Source organism: Octopus bimaculoides, chromosome 11 (assembly GCF_001194135.2).
Source record: "Octopus bimaculoides isolate UCB-OBI-ISO-001 chromosome 11, ASM119413v2, whole genome shotgun sequence".
NCBI classification, from domain to species: Eukaryota; Metazoa; Mollusca; class Cephalopoda; order Octopoda; family Octopodidae; genus Octopus; species Octopus bimaculoides.
In genome coordinates this window covers 43,109,347-43,116,254 of record NC_068991.1, presented here as the reverse complement: position 1 = coordinate 43,116,254, position 6,908 = coordinate 43,109,347, and the positions used below count along the sequence as shown (strand labels likewise).

The 6,908-nt window shown below is 37.0% G+C and overlaps 1 long non-coding RNA gene across 1 annotated transcript; it reads left to right on the top strand.

Annotated features, from left to right (window-relative positions):
* Positions 1-61: 61 nt before the first annotated feature.
* On the top strand, positions 62-6,080 carry LOC128249079 (uncharacterized). The gene is made up of 2 exons (XR_008265195.1): positions 62-5,121; positions 5,869-6,080. It is a non-coding gene; the product is annotated as an uncharacterized LOC128249079 (long non-coding RNA).
* Positions 6,081-6,908: the final 828 nt, after the last annotated feature.

The window sequence follows — 6,908 nt, the reverse complement described above, 5'->3', positions numbered from 1 at the left end:
TGAAAGGTACTCTTAAGTGGGCTGGTTATGCCGCACTGGCATAGGCCACGGTTACAGTCTCACTTGGCTTGCCGGGTCTTCTCAAGTACAGCATATTTCCAAAGGTCTTGGTCACTTGTCATTGCCTCGGTGAGGCCTAACATTTCAAGGTCGTGCATTACCACCTCATCCTGGGTCAACCTCTTCCTCAGTTCCCTCTACTGCTAGGGTGTGATACTTTTCCACACAGCTGTCCTCATCCATGTACAACACATGACCATATCAGCGCAGTTGTCTCTCTTGCACACCACATCTGATGCTTCTTATGTCCCGCTTTTCTCTCAGGGCACTTACACTCTGTCGTGTATGCACACTGACATTACACATCCAGCGGAGCATACTAGCTTCATTCCTTGCAAGCTTATGCATGTCCTCAGCAGTCACGGCCCATGTTTCACTGCCCTGTAGCATGTCTGTTCACACATATGCATCATACAGTCTACCTTTTACTCTGAGCAAGAGACCCTTTGTCACTAGCAGAGGTAGACACTCTCTGAACTTTGCCAAGGCTATTCTTATTTTAGCAGCTACACTCTCAGAGCATCCACCCCCGCTACTGACTTGGTCACTTAGGTAACGAAAGCTATCAACTACCTCTAGTTTTCCCCCCTGGAATGTGACAGAAGCTGTTTTCTGCACATTTTCAGTGTTTATTGCCCCTGAGCATTTGCCACATAAAAAAACTATCTTCCCAGTTAGCCTTCCTTTGATATTGTTGCAGCTTTTATGTGTCCATAGCTTACACCAGGTACATCTTAGCATTTTGTAATAATGATGATGATAATAATAATAATTATAATAATAATAACAACAACAACAACAACACTCTAGCCATCCCAGTTATAAGTTACAGCTACAATATTCTTAACTGGACTCTAAATGAACTAATAAAAATAAACAGGAAAACAAGAAAAATAATGACAAGATTTAGGATGCACCACCTAAAATCTGACACAGAAAGACTATATATACAACGTATTGAAGGTGGTAAAGGACTTATACAGCTAGAAACCATTACAAAATAACTACCATAGGACTACAGAAATACCTACTTCAGAAAGCAAGGAAAACTAATACTGACAGCCACAAAACATGAACAAAACAAAAAACTGTTTTCAGTCTTTAAGGAAGCTGACAAATACAGAAAAGAAGTCATAGTACCTAACAACTACGAAGGAAAAGAAGAAACAGCAAAGCTGTAAATCAACTGAAATTCAAACAATCAGGCTGAGTAAAAAGTAAGCAACATTTCGAAACATGAAATTCATTACAATATATTTCAACAATGCAGGAATTTTATTCATCAAAGTAAGTACCATTACAATCAACACATTTTTGCCAATGAGTTACAAGTTTGTTTATTCCAGTAACATGAAAATCTGGAGTTCTGGAGCTGACAAACTCTTTGAACGCACTTTCAGCATTGGTTTGATTTTTGAACTCCTTCTTTTGCAGGAAACCATCAAGGTGCTTGAAAAAGTGGTAGTCAGTAAGAGAAAGGTCTGGGGAATAAGCTGGGTGGGGAAGAACGTTGTAGCCAAGTTCCCTCAACTTCTGGAGTGTTGTTAGTGAAATGAGGGGTCAAGCATTGTCATGAAGAATGATTGGCCTTCTTCTGTTGACCAGTCTGGGATGGAGGAGTAGCAGTCTTTCATTCATTTTGGCGATTTCATGGCAAAATGTTTCTGCAGTAATAGTTTTTCCAGGTTTTAAAAAGTTATAGTGGATAAGTCCAGTAGTACACCACCAAACAGTCACCATAACCCTTTTGAAAAGCTTGGGTTTAGGGAAAGTTTTCGGTGCTTCATTTGGTCCAACCACTGTGAAGAACATTTTTTATTATTGGACAGAACCCACTTTTCATTGCAAGTTACAGTACAGTCGAGAAATGAATTGGTCTGGTTATGGAGAAGAAGTGGTGAGCAAATTTCATATCTGCGCATCTTCTGATTTTCATTCAAATCATGTAGTACCCTTTTGTCAAGCATTTTTGATTTTCCGATCACATGCAAATGGTTGCAGACAGTTTTCTGGTTAACTTGAAGTTCTTTTGCCGGTTCTGGAAAGGTTTTACATGGATCTTTCTCAATGACGGTCTTTAATTTATCGTCATCGGTGACAGAAAACAGAAATGATGTTCCAGCAAGTGTGAGAGACTACGGGAATATTCGAGATGAACTGACTGTTGTTGATGAGGCATCTTCAAAGCTGACAAAGTTGTAGTTCCTGCAACACTACAAACAGAAATGTTGAACAGAATTTTTGATTTCAGAGTGACAAAGTGCATACTCAGAGCCAAAGATGTTATATTCTGACTAGTAATGACTGTACAAATTGAAGAATTTGTAACACGATGTTCTGTGTGCAACAAGAACAGAAAGAGTAATCCGAAACAACTGTTGAAGAGCCATGAAGACTACTTTCTCTGTTAACCTTCCTGTGGGCATACCATATGGAGTTTCTACTAACACCTTTTCTTCATATTGAGCAGGGCCACCTCCCCGAAGGGATCTGTGATTTGTTTGTTTTCCTACTTAGTAGGACATTTGTCTTTGCTAAATTAATTCGAAGGCCCTTTGGTTCCAGACCTTGTTTCTGAAAATTTCTTCTCTAGTTTTAGTAGTGATCCATTAATAAGAACAAGTCATCAGTGTAGAGGTGTTCCCAAGGGAAGCCTGTCTCAAATTCCTCTGTTATATATTGGAAGACTATGATAAACAAGAGAGAGCTGAGAACTAATCCTTGGTGAACTCCTACTTATACATTAAATTCCTTGCTTCACATATTGCTGACTTTCACTTAACTAATAGCATCCCTGCTTCTTGGAATCTTCCTAGCCTGAAGGAGTACATTCTTCACCAGAGAAGGTCTTTGCATTTATGAGCATGTATCTTGCTTCCCAGTGAGAATGTAGTCAATCTCGTTGGAGTGGTCTCTGGGTTTGTAGGTTATCTTGTGACTGGCTAATTTCCTGAAGTTTGTGAAGCAGATCATTAGGTTATTCACATCATAGAACTTCAGCAGCCTTGTTCCCTCCTCATTTTGGGAACCAATTCCATAGCCCCCATATACATTGTGGAAGACCCAGGTGTTGCCCAACATGTCCAATGAAATCACCAGCCACAAAGATAAGGTCATTTGCCTTTGAGGTAGCCTACAAAAGAATATCATAAAAAGAATCCTTTTGATCATTTGGCAGACCCAGTTGGGGACAGAGATAATTGTTGTTGTGCTACTCTGCAAAACTAGTCTAAGCTTAAGGACCCTATTGCACACTCTGACTACCTCAGTTTTGCAGAGTAGCCCAGAAACAATTATCATCATCATCATTATTTGAGCTGACAGAATTGTTAGCACACTGGGCAAAATGCTTAGTGGCATTTCGTCCGTCCTTACATTCTGTGTTCAAATTCCACTGAGGTCAACTTTGCCTTTCGTCCTTTTGGGGGTTGATGAAATAAGTACCAGTTATGCACTGAGGTTGATGTAATCAACTAGCCCCTTCCCCCAAAATTTCAAGCCTTGTGCCTTTAGTAGAAAGGATTATCATTATTATTATTATTATTTCTAAGGTACATAGTCACACATTTTTTGGGAAGAATGGAGTTGAATTTATTGCTTATGCATTCTCAATACTTGACTAGTATTGATTTCATTAAATCCAGAGATATAAAAGTCAAAGTCAGCCTTAGCATGTATGGACACAAATCCAGTATTCAAATCTTTCTGCTACAGTAATACCATAACAACAGTAGCTCCACCACCACCGCTGTCACCGCCACCACCACTACCACCACCACTTACAACAACAATATTTTCTTACATAGATACAAGGCCAGAAATTTTCCTGGGAGGAGTTAGTTAATTAAACTGAACCAAGTACTTGACCAATGTTTTATTTCATTCAATCTGAAGGGGAAAAAATGCGAAGTTAAACTCAGTAGAAATGACCCCAGAACAAATTCCAGAAGACATTTTTTGACTCTCTAACAATTTTGTGGTTCCACTATTTGAACATATGCTCAACAACCTGAAATTTTTCTAGCTAATCTTCCTCACCTGGTTACTATTCCTATTTATTAACGAATCCTTCACTACTTGCTTATTTATTGGTATTGTCTTCATTCTGCGATGAAAAATCCAATATTTACTGCGAGAGAGAATCTCTGACCAAAACACCTGTGAATGTAAATGGTATAACAGTATTTCTAAGACATCTTCAAGCAGTTTTGAGAAGTCTTAAAGAGATGAGGGTAGTAAAATATTGTGTCATTTTTCAGGAATTCCCATATGGAAGTGATATAGTATGGTGTGTCCTGTGTTCTTTTGGGTTGTTGGAACACCATTGCACTTTGACTTCATATAATGATTCAACGGATAATATATACTGCTATGGATTCTTGGTTGTGTATCCTCCACTGAATCATTTCATTATAGAATAAACTTCAATTTTGCATTGTAAGCTAATGAAAATGAAAAATAATATCATACTGTGCTTACAATGATAAAGTGTACCTCTCTGTTGTGCCTATTTACAGTCAGACAGAATGACTCAGTGATGCAGTGTAGATGACAGAATACATATGTTTTTGATCTGTTGAACAAGCAGCTCAGCATTTTAAATTCTTATAAAAAGTTCACTTAAGAAGAAAAATATCAGATTTCCAGTATCTTGACTGATCTTTTCTTTTGGATGCATTACTATTTGTTTCTTCCTCCCTATTGTTCATCCTTTGTTTTCAAAGCTGACCAAGATTTTACCTTTTATCACTGCATGAGACCATCTTTGTTTCTATTATACAAACTTCCTGTTTCAAAGTGATTTAAATTATAACCTTTCATTAAAATTTCACATTAATTTATGTTCCATATACCAGTTTACTAACAACAATGTTATTTTACAGGATACTTCATTATTTTCAAAATTAATTGAAACAAAGGCTGTATCATTTCAACAGAAATAGGGTAACACAAGCATCACAGAATATCAACAGTGGAGGACACAGCCACACAGGTGACCAGGGACTCGCGACTGCTCCTATGCTACCTATGCTACATCTTCCATGCAATAAAACTACAGAAGTAATGGTATTTCATTGTTGTAGATGTGTGTGTAGTATTCTAACTGCTGGTTTAGCTAGCCTGTCAATGCCACTGATGTGGAGGTGGAACACTTTTGCATGCTGATAGCACTTCTTCCACTTGATAAATATATTGAAGACAACATCATTTGTTATAAACCAATAAGATTGTCAATACTTATTGGGAGATTCTTCATAATCATTTGATCTACAATCAAATCTAAAAGTGCATCCTGCTGCTTTAATAAAAGGGGCCCTTTGGATAATGTAGTCCAAAGTAGACAATGATTGAAAAGAAAAAGATAGGATTAGTATGGCTAGAATAACTTTGTCCATATGAGTGGTCACTCAGGGTCAACTTGGGATAAATAATGGTAACAGAGAAATAGAAAGTTAAGTTGATTTAAACTAGACTTCAGTTTTGTCAAGTCTCAAATGACAATACCAAAACAATAATGCAAAGTATCAATAAATCAAAATATTATTAGACATTAATTTACAGCATCTGAAATGATAGATTGTAAATCTCATGTATATTGATATATATACTCATCAATCTTTCTCTGTGCGATTATTGATTGGTTCTTCAATACTATAACTAACTGGTTTTTTGACATTACAACTGATTGGTTGTTTAATAGTACCATTTATTGATTGGTTGTTTAATAGTACCGTTTATTGATTGGTTGTTTCAAAGTACAATTGATAATCCACTGTCTGAAATTCTGAAATCCAAATTTTTTTTTAGATGAGATAAATGCTACATGGAAAATTGCAGGAAGCACTTGAAAGTTTCCCTAGAAATGTACCGTTGTTGCAAGTTATGCACTGAGATGTCAGTTGCTGGAAATAGCATCACCTGCTTGGGTTGAACCAAAGTATAAGAAATGGACTTGTTTTGGTGGAAATGTTGTCAGAATGTAATTATTATACAGGGAAATAAAGTTTTTGTTGCATTAATACCAGCACTTGTTCTTACCTCGTTTGAGCATGCTGAATTCAAATCTGAAGGTTTGTTTTCCTCTGTAAGGTTTAGATTTTATGCAATTCAACTTATTCTTTTTTCTTGAAATTTGGACGCCTCTCACAGGGTACATGGCCCATCTCAAAACTTTATGGCCATACAGTCTAAAAATTAGACTCAAAATAACCACTTGCTACATACACATACACACACATACATATATGAAGGTGCATGGCTTAGTGGTTAGGGTGTTGCACTCATAATTGTTTCCCAGACTGGGCATTGCATTGTGTTCTTGAGCAAAACATGGTGCACCTGTACAGGTAATGTCGATTTAATGGAGGGAGTGAGCTTATATAAACACAAACATTTGATCACTATAAATAAATCATCTGTGTGGTCTAACGATGGGAGAGTCCACTGTTTGTGTGTGTGTTGTGTGTGTGTGTGTGCATGCATGCGTGCGTGCGTGCGTGTCTGTGTGTGTGTGTGTGTGTGTGTGTGTTGGTTAATAGATAACACTGGTCAAATTTCTTGTTGCATTGAGGGCACAGATTTCAGATCTGAAGTTGGTTATTTCCTAAGTGTTCTAATTTTTTTTACAATCAAGGTATTTCAAAATCTCAAAAATTTCATCTTCATCACATTGACATCATAGTCTATCAGGAGAAATATGTGATTAAACTCTCTTTAAATTAGCAGGATAATAAAAAAGAAAATGCAAGACAGTATAAATTTATTCAAGAACACAATTTGAAACACTTTCCCAAATAAGCAAAGGTTATAGCTCATATAAACTGGTTGATAAATAAGACATTAGTTAC